Source organism: Lissotriton helveticus, chromosome 3_2 (genome assembly GCF_964261635.1).
Source record: "Lissotriton helveticus chromosome 3_2, aLisHel1.1, whole genome shotgun sequence".
Taxonomy (NCBI): Eukaryota; Metazoa; Chordata; class Amphibia; order Caudata; family Salamandridae; genus Lissotriton; species Lissotriton helveticus.
The window spans coordinates 265149303-265164086 of NC_136062.1; the positions used below are offsets into that span (position 1 = coordinate 265149303).

Sequence of the window (14784 nt, forward strand, 5' to 3'; positions counted from 1 at the left end):
CAGCGGCCGCCAAGTGGAGGGAGACTACATCCTCCAGGCTGCTCTGCTTCGTGGCGGAAGCCGCTACCTCCATTTCCGCGCCCGGAGGCGCTTTAAACGGACGACAGCCCCCACGTTGCGGGATCGCGCTCGGGTTGCGCCGGGCGAAGCCCAGGCCAAGGGCAGGCCCGTTTGAGCCTGTTCGAGGCCTGAGAGGCTGGGCTGGGCTGGGCCACCCCCCTAACATCTGGAAGCATTAATTAATTAAGTGTATAAATCCAAACTTGCATCTCTTTGATCTTTTTTGTGCGTATTGCATCTTGTCATGGCTGAACATCCTGCAAGAACAAATATACGAGGAGGCACTGTGTCCGGAACCCTAGACAACTTCATCATTAGAGCAGCTTCAGTTTTAGCCCGTGAAATTGAGTTAACTGAACGCCGGCTTTCTACGGATCCATCATTTAACAAACTGTCCTCACTGGGCAAACTTGCTTTGTCTAACAGCCCAGAAAGACACGTAGTTCTCAATACAACCAACGATTCAGTTGACATGGACCTAATCAGTGACATAGCTGATGATCTTATTAATATTAGTACCAATGAAGCTATAAACACACCGTATTTAAACGTACAAACTTCAGTTATAATCCTTCCTGAAGGAATATCAACCAGAGCACAAACATTGGCTGACAAAGGGGGCTCTACTCCTCCAAAGAGTACAAGGTTAGGAGCAATACCAAAACTGAAGAGGGCAGGTGCAACCATAAAGGGCAGGCAAGCTAAGAATCTACCAGCCAATAAATATGAACCTACACCTGTCACCCAATCTATTGCCGAGACGCATTTGGCGGAATCCGACCTCACTCCTGCAAATATGACAGTTTGTTCTTCTGCGCTTTTGGGGGAAAGCTTCTGGGTAAAACTGACTGAGATCCTGACATCCTCTATAAGGCCTATTAACGACAGACTAAAGTATATGGATGAGCGTCTTAAAAAAAACTTGAGCAGCTGACTTTAACGAATCTTGAGTTAAACAAAAAATCCAACTCAATAAATCTACCAGCGACCAAGGAGACACTTGCCGCACCAAAAGAGCTAAGAAAAACAAAGGCCACACCCGCAACACCTAACCCACCTGGATGTGATCTAACAACAAGCTCACCACAAACAAGGACGGAAAGTGCCCAGAGCACAAAGACCGTCGAAAAGACACCTGCGAAAGAGAACCCGAGGCACATGACGGGTGGGGGAATTCTGAAAGCCACACCAAAGCGGGGAATTTGTACTGGCACAGTTGATGTGGAACCCTGTTTATTACCAATTATAGACTTGCCCCCAGAATCTACACCTTATGTCGTCATCCTGACAGGAGTCCCTGAACTAGGGCAAGGCAATACAGAATCCTTTACTGAATTAAAAAACAAGACAACATATTGGCTCAATACTAATAGGCTGTTACCCCCACACATTATTAGTAAGATTTTGTTTGTACGGGATTACTTGGGTAGGGAGAAGCAGAAAAAAGATTCAGGGAGATTGCATCATTATAATCTTTGGAGACAGGCAAGCCCCTAGATCATAGGTGACGAGTGGCACCACATGTCATGCACCAGGATACAGCCGTTTGACCTTACACATTTCTATAGTCTAGAAACAGGTGTATTAAACTATTCCTTTCAGGGAAACTATCGGGCGGTGAACCCAGGAATTAGATACCCCTTAAACCAAAAAGTCTGTGATGATCTATGCCAGGTAATGGGCTTCCCAATTAGCAACAGATACAGTACACTTGAAATGGTGGACTGACTGCCTTCAAATATTGTTACCCCAAATAAGCTGGGTAAAATGTGCATAGAGATTAACGACAATACCCCCAGTAGTTATCACTCTGATGATAGCACTCAAAACATTAGCACTGAGGACGAGCTGGAAATGTCATTGGTAGAATTTAAGACCATAGAGACAGAAAATGTAGGAAACCTTGCCGACATTTCCACGCAGAAAACGGATAGACTACACAACAAAAACGTGGAGATGACTGATAGCCCCACTATGTTCCATGACATCAGACTAATGCTATCGGGCAGGATTGACAACATGGACTGTCTAACTCTCTTCTTAAAACACACAATTATATGCCTGCAGGAAACCTGGGCCTTGGACGCAATTCATATTAATGGTTTCCGCACCTTTCACACACCAGCCACTCACACGATAAGGGGCAGGAACAAGGGGGGTATTTGCACCTACATATCAAACTTCCTAGATGGCGTAACTGTAAAATTTGAATCAATGTCTGAATATTATCAGATATTATCGTTGACTGATGGGAGAAATCAAAAAATAGTCCTGGTAAATTTTTATAACAACATCCCTAAACCAGAGATCTCAAGGATCCTAGAGAATCTATTTCAAACCCTGAGCAGCATTGAAGAGAATCAGACAGGTGACCAGTACGTCATATTGGTGGGGGATTTCAACTCCTTCTTATGTCCATTTAGCCACCTGAATATTTGTGGCTTGGGTTCTGATAGAGAGGATGTCCGTGCACATTTTTCCCACACTACCTTGGGCAATTACTTTAAAGATATAATCTTTCAACTAGATTTGGGGTTCATAAATGAATTATGTCCCCCACCGGTCCCCTTTAAGCCAACTTTTATCGGGAGGGGTTGTCAATCCATCATAGACTATGCCCTAATATCTAAGCGGCACTCTAGTCGCATTCTTAATTATAGCCTAAGTGAAGTAGCTATGAGTGACCATCATCCATGTAGCTTATCCCTCATTTTCGTAGGGACGCGGGGCAAAACAAACACCTTAACCGAGAACTTATATAGTTACAAATTAACCCTGGCAAAGAAAAACGGTTACTACCTGAAATTGAATAAAATAGAACCAGCAGCCTTTCTTACAATTCTTATTAACAACAAACAGTTTGAGATATGTCTCTCTCTGGGGAAAAACTAGATTCTCAAGTTTGTGAGGCTTTCCTCAAAATTACAGAAGAAATTCAAAACCTTCTTACCAGGCCGCAAAGATCTGATAGGAGCGCCGAAAGAAGATGGTTCAATTCTGAGTGCAGTAAAACGCATGCACATCTAATGTTATCCCTAAAAAGATTGCCACGAAATCAAATAGCTATAAGATCTGCTAGAACTGCTTATCATCTGGCAGTAAAAAATTGTAAAAGAGAGCTGAAGCAAGAAGCCTGGCAGGCGCTACACAAAGCCTGCTTGATAAAAGATAACACCGGATTCTGGAAGGCTGTAAACGCCCCCTTCTTCGTAGATAAAGCGTCAAACACAATAGAAGTGGCAATCACAGAAAACACTTGGGTAACACACTACAGTGAGCTTTATAAGGCAGATACCCTAAATGAGATTGAGAGTACCGAGCTAACATGTGGAGCTCTGGACATGGCTCAAAAACCTTCCCCTTAAACATTACATTTTCTTTACTAGAGGTACAACTGGCCATTAATAATAGTGTTGCTGGGAAAGCCCCGGGATTTGACGGGGTGCCAATAGACGTATACAAATCTAATTTAGAACTATGGTCCCCACTTTTAACGAACGTCTTAAACAGCTGCAATAATAACAGGTTTTTTATTACTTGGCAAGAGGCCATTGTTATCCCAATTTTTCAAAAAGGCGACCGTGGTGATCCAAATTGTTATAGACCAATATCTTTATTGGATTCACTAATGAAGGTCGCCGGAGAGTCATACTTAATAGGCTGCAGTCCTGGGTGGAAGATCAAGGTGTCTTCTCAAAATTTCAATACGGGTTCAGGGCTGGACTTGGCACCATAGAGCAAGGCTTGAATTTAGCATTGATAATTTCTAAGTACACCATGGCCAAAAAGGAAAACTTATTTTTATGCTTTGTAGATTTAAGTTCGGCCTTTGATTGCTTGAACCACGAAAAATTGTGGTCCATATTAGCGCAATTAGGAGTTGAATCTGAACTGCTAGTCTTCCTAAAGGAACTATATAGGGGAGCTGGGGCTAGGGTGAGGTACGGAAATAAGGGCGAATGCACCACCAAATTTGACATCCAAAAGGGGGTTAGGCAGGGATGCATACTAGCACCTTTCCTATTTCATTTGTATCTAAATAGTGTAGCATCCCACCTTATGGAAGATCAGTACGACTATTCTAGAATTAAGAATTCCCCAGTACCCATACTCCTATATGCAGACGTTGCAGGAATCATGGCCAGAACACAAATTGGCCTCCAAAGATCAATGACTAAATTTTCCAAGTACATGAGTGACAGAGGTCTCAAGATAAACATAAGCAAGACCTTCACCATGTGCTGCACTACAAGGAAGACTCTAAAATGCAAGATCTTTCTTTCAGGCTCCAAAATAGCCACGACAGAGACATTCTCATATTTGGGCATTAATTTTAACAAAAAGGGGACTAGGTCCTCGGCAGTGGAGGCAAGAAAAATGATATTTTGCAGAGCAATCGGGGCTGTTCGATGTTTTGCAAATAAATTGGGAGGTCGCCCGATTCCAGCATTAATGGACATATTTAAAACGAAATGTGTGTCCACTGCAATGTATGGCGCAGGCCTATGGGGAATAACCGACCCCAATATTATACAGCTTGGAGAAAACAAATGTCTCCGTTACTTACTCGCTGTCCCCCGTAACACCTCAACGTTCGTGTGCAATCAAGAACTTGGCATACACTACATTTCAGACCTAATCAAAGCTGACCCCATTTTACTGTGGCATAAAGTGTGGTCGACCGAGGAGACCGGTCTAAATAGGGATGTAATATTGGATTGCTTAAACCTAGAGGGGGTTACTAGGATACCCTGGCTTAGTTTTGTTAAGGGTTTCTTGATCGACATTGGGCATACAGAATATTTTGATTCCCCGGAATGCTTAGTGTCAGTCCCTAGGAAAAGACTTAAGCACCTATGCCTGCACTTTCTCGAGAGTAAACGCTGGATGGTCGAGAAAAGCAAAACATCGGTCATGGAGAACCACTTGATTCTCCAAGGGCAGGGCACACAGCAATACCTGATCAAGGTGCAAAGCTGCTATTCACGCATGCTATTGACAAGATTTAGCGGGGGCACCTTCTTCAGAATGATAACATTCCCGGAATTAAACTGCTGGTCTAAAGACCTGGGTCTATGTCCTTGTGACAATGTGTCAAAACAGTCCACCCTACACTGTACACTTTTCTGCAAATTTTACACCCTGCCAAGAAAAAGATTTTTGATACCTCTTCTAAAAAATTGGGGCTTAAGGCAATGTAGGACTGCATTGAGGAAATTACAAATGTTGGAGGACGAATTAATCATGTACCTTGTCTCATCCTTTTAAAAATCTATAATTAAATCCAGGAACACCATGAATTAACTGAACATAACTTTGTAAATATTACCTTGACTCTTCCCTTTTCAGATGCTTTTTTATTGTATTTTTTACTGTATTCTTTTAAACTTACTCATTGAATGACTAATGATTTAAATGTATATTTATAATCTTATTGTGCTTTTATGATTTTCTTTTATCAAAATCGAATATAGCTGTTTTTGACTTTGACCTTGACTTTGCCTCAGCCACGGGCACTGCAGGCAGGGTGTCCTGGAGGCTGAGAACAGGGGTTTGCCTCTCCGTTCCAGTCAGGAAACGGGCCAGGGTCCACTGTGTAGGAGGCACCACAGGCAGTCATTTTAGAAAGGCCGCACGTCATCCCCTTGGTCAGGCCGCGCTTGCTGTCCTGTCCGTGGCGTACTACCCTACCACAGCAGCTACCTCGCAGAGCCCCCACAAGCTCGGGTGTGGAAATACAGCATAATGGGGACGGGCAGGATGATTCCATATGCAAGGGCCTTGCCAGGAGCCTCGTGATGCAGTTGCTCACTCTATTGGCGTCATGCCATGCCCACGTTCTAATCAAACTTTTATTTATTTATTTATTTATTTAAGAGATTTATTGAGCGCACAAATACCCAGAGGTGTCTTGGCGCTATGGATACACATGACAGCAAAGAGCAATTTTATTGATTGAAAAGCCATGTCTTTATCTGCTTCCGAAATGTTAACAAGGAAGTGCTGGTCTTGATTTGGTATGGTAAGCTATTCCAGAGTTTGATGGTTGTAATTATGAAAGACCTATCACCCCATGAGACTTTTTTTAGTTTTTGGAACCTGTAGGAGGTCTGCTGTGGAAGATCGTAAGGATCGTGCCAGAGTGTAAGGACATAAAGCTTGTTTTAGGAATGCAGCTCCAGAAGCATGAATTGCTTTGAAAGCAATGCATAAAGCTTTGAATTTTGTTCGGTTTCTTACCGGTAGCCAATGGAGCGGTCTGATGATTTTAGAAATTGGTTTAAATTTAGGCGTTCCTCTGATCAATCTGGCGGCCGCATTCTGCGCCAACTGCAACTTGTTCAATACTCTTTCTTGAGCATTAATAAAGAGTCAGTTGCAGTAGTCAATGCGTGACATCACAAGTGTGCTGACTAGAGTTTTAACTACGTTGGTGGGAAGGTAGGGGAGAAGTTTCCTAATCATTCTTATGGTGAAGAATGAAGAGGAAACCATCGCGTTTGCATGATGCATAAATGACAGTTTACTGTCAAAAATGACCCCCATGTTTCTGACCTTGGCAACTGGAGTGGGGGGGGGGGGGGGGGGAGTCCAAGATCTGCTAGCCACCACGTGGGAGACCAGGCCGGGGAGAGATTGCCGAAAACCATCCCCTCCGTTTTATCGGAGTTTAATTTAAGGCAATTTTCAGTCATCCCGCACTTATTGCTAACATTCCAAATTGGAAATTGTGGGCCATTTTCTCTCCATTGTTGTTGACCGCCAACACCAATTGAGTATCGTCTGCATATGATGTTAAAGCCAGGTGATAAGATTTAACGAGCCTCGCCAAGTCAGACACATGGATGTTAAAAAGTGTCGGACTTAGCGAGGATCCCTGGGGAACACCACAAGGCAAAACAAATGGCGGCAAGTTGAATTTGCCAAAAGACACACACTGCTCACGATTGGCGAGGGAAGAGGAAAGAAGGGTTATAGCACCTTGTGATATTCCTGCTGCCGCGACACGGTCAATCAAAGTAACATGATCGACCGTGTCAAAGGCCGCTGAGAGATCTAGCAGTATAAGAACTGCGGCCCCCCTCCATCTAAAATCTTCCTGATTTCGTCGGAAGCTTTAATTAGGGCGGTTTCTGTCCTATGTCCTCTCCTGAATCCAAATTGAGAGTGATCCAAACGGTTATTTTGATCAATAAAATATGAGATCTGAACATTCATGATTTTTTCCACAATTTTGGCTGGAAAAGGAAGACAGGCTATGGGCCTGTAACTGGTGACATTAGTAGGGTCCAGAGTACTCTTTTTGATAAGAGGTTTAATAACAGTTTTTTTTCCAAATGGAAGGGAATACACCTGATTCAAACATGGTGTTAAAGATCTCAGTAAGATTGAAAACCAATAATCTCAGGGGATAGCTTGAATATAGATGGAGGGCAAGGATCCTCCGGGGAGCCAGAGTTAATGGTGGTGAGAAGGTGAGATACCAATTCTGGGGAAACCTGACTGAAATTTTGAAAAGTCGGGACGACTTTGGGGTCAGTAACCGAGGTACCCGTTTCACAACTGTCTTTAAAATCGATTAGTGGAGATGGTACGAGGGGATCACTAGTAGTTTGTGTCTTGAAGTGCGAATAGATGTCACTGACTTTTCCTTGAAAGTAAGTTCACAAAACAAAACGATAGATAGAGGGTCTGAGGGATATTTTTAAGACCAGCCTAGGCTGCACTCCCCCGAACATTAATACATAACAACGAAACCTAAGGGTCTGGAGCTAGGGAAAATCTCTTACTGAAACCCAAATGTCACAGGCAGTGACTTATTTAGGTTTGGGAGAACAACTTCCAAGTAATTCAAAAGTAGGACAGCTAATAACACAGGACCATCAGTGATTGTGAATCGAACCATCCACTGGTATGTAGGATTCCCATCAACGTCTTGCAATGATCAATAATATCATTTGGTCTTCCTTACAGGGTCGTGTGTCTCTAGATCATTGAGACCAAATAACGTACCCTCTGCCAGAATCAAGTTCTGAACACACAATCACTTCAAGACCATTTGAACATTGTATGATGGGATCAGGTGCAGTGCAGAAAACGAAATAGTAGTGAATAGAAGTGGTGAATTAAAAAGGATATGGGAACAGGAACTAATTTTATTAAACCCTGTCCACTTCCTAATAAAACCAAGAACAGTGCAAAAAATCTAGCAGTTAAAACAAATGACTGCATCGGGGCCGACATGTTTCAGCCTAGCGGGAAAGGTGCCCCAGGCTTTCTTCAGGGCCTCTGTTCTAAATATTAATGCTACTGCAAGTGAAACATAAAACAAATGTGAAAAAGGATATAGTTATCCAGAAAACAGTTTCTTTTCCTCCATGTCACTTTGTATCCAGAGTGACCGGGGACCAGACCTCACCTCTCCTGGACCATGCTCAGGGATTATTGAGCCACGCTCTATCCGTCGCTGCCTCTGACTGTTTCCTAAGTCAGGGGGAGGCCCTAAGTAAGTTGCCAGAGAGTCACACATACCTTGAGTGGCATCCACAGAAATGGATGTACCTTGTCCCGACAACCTGATAAAGGCGTTTAACTGAATCGTGTGCTGATTCAATTTGACTTCTGTAAAATGTACTTTTTTCAAAGATGACCAACTGTTTATATTTGGTCAGCCTTTGTTTGTAGCATAATCTTTCAGCAGGATCGTAGTGTAATCGTGTGAGAAAGTGAGTTCCTGTTGCAGTACCCCCCACTTTTTGCCTGATACCTGATGCACTTTTCCTAGGTGTGCCCTGGGTCCCTGCCAATCGGGTACCCAGGGCCTGTGTTTCTTCCCTAAACACTATACTAAAGCCTAAACCCAATTGACATCTCTGGCCACATATCAGCCCCATATAAATGGTACCCTAGGTACCAAGGGCATTGTGACCAGAGAAGACCCCTAAGGACTGCAGCACTTATTGTGCCACCCTTCGGGCCCTGTACCTTGACACCCACACACTGCCTTTGCAGGCTGAGTGTCTAGGTGCAGAACTAAACAAAGAGTCGACATGCACACATCCCTGTGTGCCATGCCCACAACCCCACTGCCCTGGCATACATCAGCCACCCCTCTAGCTGGGTGCCCTATGCCAGGGGTGTGGGCACGGGTGCATGAGCCCTGTGCCCCTACAGTACCCAGGGCCATTCCTGGGCATTGTAAGTACAGTGATTAAGAGTATATGGTGCTGGGGGGTTGTCATTACGAACTCCACAGCACCATAATGGCTACACTGAACACTGACAAGTTTGATATCAAACTTCTCAGCACATTAAACCCACACTGATGCCAGTGTGGGATTTAAGGTAAAATGCACCACAGAGGGCATCTTAGAGATGCCCCCTGAAACCTAACCTACAATCCACGTCCGGGCTGAGTGACTGCAGAGGCTGCCACACAGCAGACATGTTGCTGGGCCCCTGGGTGGAGAGCCCCCCGCTCTCCTGGGCCTGCAACAATGCACATCCTGGGCGAGGTGCTATGTCTCCTCCCCCAGGATGGACAGGGGGAAGCTTCAAAGGCATGCCGCCTCTGAGAGCTTCTCCAGACCATTTACTGTACCTAGCAACTGGCCCCCACCCATTCTGGCGGGAAGACTGGCGGGAAAAACTACATCAGGAAGGGGGGGGGGGGTGCCAACCTTTGCCAACTCCACCCCTCAGGTGGAGGAGGCGAGGTGAAGCACGACCCCGGGCTCAGGCCATCTTGTAGATGGGGAGCCCTGCCCAATCCCAGCTAGGCTCCTGCCCCCCTCCCACAGGAGAGGAGCAGGCTAGGGGGTGTACCAACCCCAGGACAGGGACCCATTGGTCCCTGCCCTTGCCCTACCTGTAACACCCCTCCAGATACCAAAACAAGAAAGAAGAACAAGAAACAAGAAGACCTGCCGTGCAGCTGCTAAGAAGAGGAAGACACCAACTGATTTGGCCCCAGACCTACTGGCCTGTCGACCCTCGAACCTGCTCCTGCTAAACCCCGGTGTCTACAGTGGTCAGCAACCTCAAAAACCCCGGAGGACCTGACTGCCTTGTGACTCTGACTACCTGGATCTCCCACGAGCAGTGGTACTGCTCAAAGCAAGTAACAAGCCTTGGCATCAGCCCGGAACCGCGAACCCTGCACACTCTGCACCCGCCAAGCCTGGCCCGTGCTGGGGTGAACCAAGACCCTGGGGACATCCCCCCAGCGATTCTGACTCGGAATCCAGTGCCCAAAGACTCTCCTTGACGACCCCAACGGCGCCTGCAGCCTCAGGACAAAGGACCCCTCCGGCCGCGACCAGCAGGGGGTAAGATTTCCCGACCTCAAAAGACACCCCTGCACCCGGTGCCCCACGGCCCCCAGTGCCCAACTCCTGGGTGCCTGCCTATCCTCCAAGATCCCAACTTACCCCTCGAAGTGTTGGTCGCTCCTGAAGATCCACCGTCCCGAGCCTGCAGCCTTTGTTCCCTTTTCAAGATCCTCATTGGATAACATTGAGCACCCGACGGCTCAAAAGCACCCTGCACCCAGCCGCCCGAGTTCCCCTGGCAGTGTAACCTGTACCCTATTCTACTGCCCCATTTGCCCTGAGCAAGTGACCAGAAGCCCGGCTCCCACAGCCGCGAGGCCTGCTAGCCAGCAGCCACCAACCGAAGGCCCCCTGCCTCTGCCTGGATAACATTGGGCCTAACTACCTCTGCACCCGGCCGCCCCTGTGCCGCTGAGGGTGTACTAACTGTACCTACCTGACCCTGGGGGACCCCTGAGTCTAAGCCCAGAACCTTAACTTCACCAGTAGAGTACTCACCTGAAAACCGATGACTCACTTTCCTGCCATTGGATAACATTGACTGGTTTGACTCGAAAAATCTTCTAAGTGTGAAGTTTTGAAACCTTAAAATATTAATCTAAAATCAGCCAAATATCGAAATCCGAAGTACTCGCCTGTAATCAGGAGAGAAGCCAGTACTGTACCTTGTAGCCCAGTACTGAACCACAAAAGTAATCACAACCGTGTCTGTTAGTAATCTAAATTTCTGCCATAGGAAACGATCGACTGTTTTTCTATGAAATTTCTTTTAAGTGTGACGTTTTGAAAACTGAAAATATTCATATAAAATCAGCTAAAGTCTGAATTCGAAAGTACTCACCTGTGATCAGGGGAGAAGCCAGTACTGTACCTTTCAGCCCAGTACTGAACCGCAAAAGTAATCCCTAGCGGGTTTACTAGTAACCTGTATTTTCTCCATAGGAACCCGTTGTCTGCTTTTCGGTGAAATTTATTCTAAGTGTCTACTTTTGAAAACTGCAAATATTCTTTAAAAATTGTACGAAATACTGAAACGCAATTACCTACCTGTTTTGAGTTAAGCCCCCAGTGCTGGCCCTAGGAGACTAGTGCTGGGTTACAAAAGTAGCGTGATCGTACTTACTTGCAACCTGAATTTCCTCTCATTGAATAACATGGTCAGATTTACCTTGAAAAGTTTCTAAGTGTGAACTTTTAAAACCGCTTTATATTCCTGAAAATCCCTCACAGTAACTAAAACGTTTTTGCTAATCTGGTTTCAGTTTATACCCCGGACTGAATCTTAGATCTAGTCCTGGAATTACCAAAGTATTCCATAGAGTAATCAACTGTACTTATCTATGAAAAACCCATTGAGCTCATTGCTAGACTGTGTTTCAGAACTGTGTTGCTTACTGTTTGTACTGTAACTATTGTGTGCACAACCTTTATTGCTTCCTTGCAAAGTAACTAAATGAGAATACTCAAATCGAGAAAAAGTATATTTTTATAACTGTGGGTTCTAAAAATAAAACAACTATATCCTTTGATATACAAACAATTGGCCTGGAGTTCAGTCCTTGAGTGTGTGAAACCTTTTGCTGACTGAGTGTGTACAACAAATGCTTTACACTGTCCTGTGGTACTGCCTTACTGCTCGACCAAGCTACCACTTTGGAGAGTAAGGTCAGTTCTGACTTTAACCTCTGTTATACCTCTGAGGTTGGTGGACTCTATACACACTGTACTTCCTTCTAGTCCAGTATATATAGAGCCACTTTCTCACAAATCGCCATTTATGTTCTTGCCATCTACAACTTTGTTTTTAAAGCCTAAGAATTTGATTGAACTAAGGGGCAGAACTAGAAAAGCTATTGGTAGACCTTTTCTTTGTAGGAACCGTTACATTAACTGTATCCTGAATCCATTTAGTGTAATTGATGGCTGCTATCTCTGGATCCGAGATAACAGGTGTCTGAGAGGCAAGCAGTTTAGATTTAAATTCGGCCACATCAGTACTCTTCCAAGCTTTACAACCATTAGGGGCCGGAGATTTAGTGGGCAGAATAGAGCTAGTCTTCGGAATGGTCCGTCCATGTCAAAGGGAGAATTTCTCCTAGAGTGAGTAGGTTATGGTTGGAAAAAAGGCCATCTAATGTGTGGCCCGCGGATTGAGTCGGGGATGGAACCAGTTGCCTAAGGCCTACGGCTTCACTTTCGGACAAAAGAGCCATAGTGCCGGGGTTATCATGAGCCTCCAGATGGAAATTAAAGTCTCCCAAAATGGTAAAATTGTTTTCCCTTGCCACGGGTTCAAGGAGACAACCTAAGGTTGTCCAGGGGGACCAGGGGGGCGATAAAGAAGAATGCCTTTAACTGAATTAGAGTAAGGAGTTGAGATGGTGAAGTTGACTGCTTCACATGTCGTAACAGGGACACGTTCTGTCAGCAATGTAAAGTTGGTACGGTGAATAATGGAGAGACCTCCTACTTTTTTGGAGCTTCTATCGAATCTAATTTTCGTGAAGCCCTCTGGAGATGCTGTGGTAAAATCTGGACCACATGAGGAATCTCCCCAGGTTTCCGTCAAAAAAAGGATGTCTAACTTCCAATCTTGAATGAAGTTTGCTATTTCATATTTGTGTTTAGGCAATCATCTTGCATTGATTAAAGCCGACCGAATGATTTTAGGTGCTAAATTTGTATCATATACTTTGAGAGTCCGAGTGTGAACATGATCCATTAGTATGAAGGAACAAGTAGAGCAGACCAAGGGAGAATGCCTTGGTTGGTCTATACCAATAGTCAGGCAGCTGTAATGTGGCCTATTTATTAATTTGCGTTGCTCCGAATTATAGGACAGTATGGTGGGACAAGAATCTTGTGAAAAACAGGCAGGGGGGCCCTCGGCCAGGTCCAGGTTCGGACGGGCTTGCCTTCGGCGCGTCCGCTGCGCGTCACGGGTGGCATGGTGTTTAAGTACTGAGGGAGCGGCAGACTAGCTTGCTTACCTTCGTACTTGAGTTTCAGACGGGAAGTGAGTGACTTGCCGGTGTTGGCTGGAAAGATCTTCCCTCCACACAAACGGAGAGTAGCGGTGGACCGGGAAAGTCAAGGAACAGTGAGTGCACAAATTTTAAAAAGACACACAAAGCACAGTTTAAAAACACAATTCAATCAAACATGCGTGGGGAGCCCGATGCCAGGCGCTCCTTACATGTCCATCTTCCGGGTTACCTTACAGTCGCGTTATCCAGGGCACGCAGCTGGAAATGTAGTGCTTAAGTACTGAGGGAGCGGCAGACTAGCCTGCTGACCTTCGTACTTGAGTTTCCAACCGGAAGTTTTCTACTACGTGGCTAACCTGTTTTATACGTAGGTTTCTTTATGGTTAGATATACTGGTATTGAAGCTCATCCGGCATAATGATGGGCGCAGAGTTGTCTTGACCAAATTGCACCTTCTAGTGGAGTCTGAAGTGGCAGACCCGAATTATGAACATTACTACTTGGCGGGCCAACTCCACTGGCTATGTGTTGGTTCTTCGGCCCTTCATTTGAAGAGACATGGATGGGGTGGACGACCATTGCTCCGAGAAAGATCACATGACCTGCTACTCCTTGGGCAATGTCAATCGCACGTATTACATATGGCGCTGAGCTGTTACACTAGAAGCTTATTGATCACTAAGCATGTCACTCCTTATGTCCCAGCCGTCCCTCTTCTTTGACTCCCCAAACACCAGGGTCACATTACTGCAGGTGACCTGAAACATTGGCTTGAAGCAAACATCACAACTATACTATACTCTTCAAATATGGTCCGCTTTTCTCCGTTAACATGTTAAAGAGCAGTCCACCATACACGAGGGGCAATTCCTAATGCACCGTACTCTACTCCAGGTCCTTTGGACTCAGTGGTTCATTTCTGATACAAAACCAGAGACTCATTCCCTGGTTCACGCACTACAAAGTATGGGCTATGGACAGAGACTTATTCGCTGTCTATTTAGAACCCTTCAGAGCCACGCACAAACTCTGCATGACAAATGGGAAGCTGAAACAGAGAGCATGTTACATGACAAGCAATGAGCCAAGGCTATCCCATGTGCACACATTGTCTCATGCAACGCAAATTTCTGATTCATACAGTTCATTATTGTACATAGGTCCTAACTATTCTGCACTGCAATCAACGAACACTTCCCCACCCAAACAATTCCTGTGATCGCTGCTTTGCTGATGCTGTAGACTTCCAACGCATTTTGGTAGTTTTGTCTTTCCCTGCAAGCCTAGTGGTTGAAGATATTGAATATATTGACACCCCCTACTGAAATAGCCATGTCTAATAGATGGGAAATGTGTGTTTTTGACATATATAAAAGACCTAGAAATAACCAGGTTCTAACTTGCTT

General features: G+C 45.1%; 1 protein-coding gene across 1 annotated transcript in view; it reads left to right on the forward strand.

The window, feature by feature from the left end:
• MINDY2 (MINDY lysine 48 deubiquitinase 2) overlaps positions 1 to 14784 on the forward strand; it is a 715083-nt gene that overhangs the window by 60516 nt on the left and 639783 nt on the right. The gene's annotated exons all lie outside the window — the stretch shown is intronic.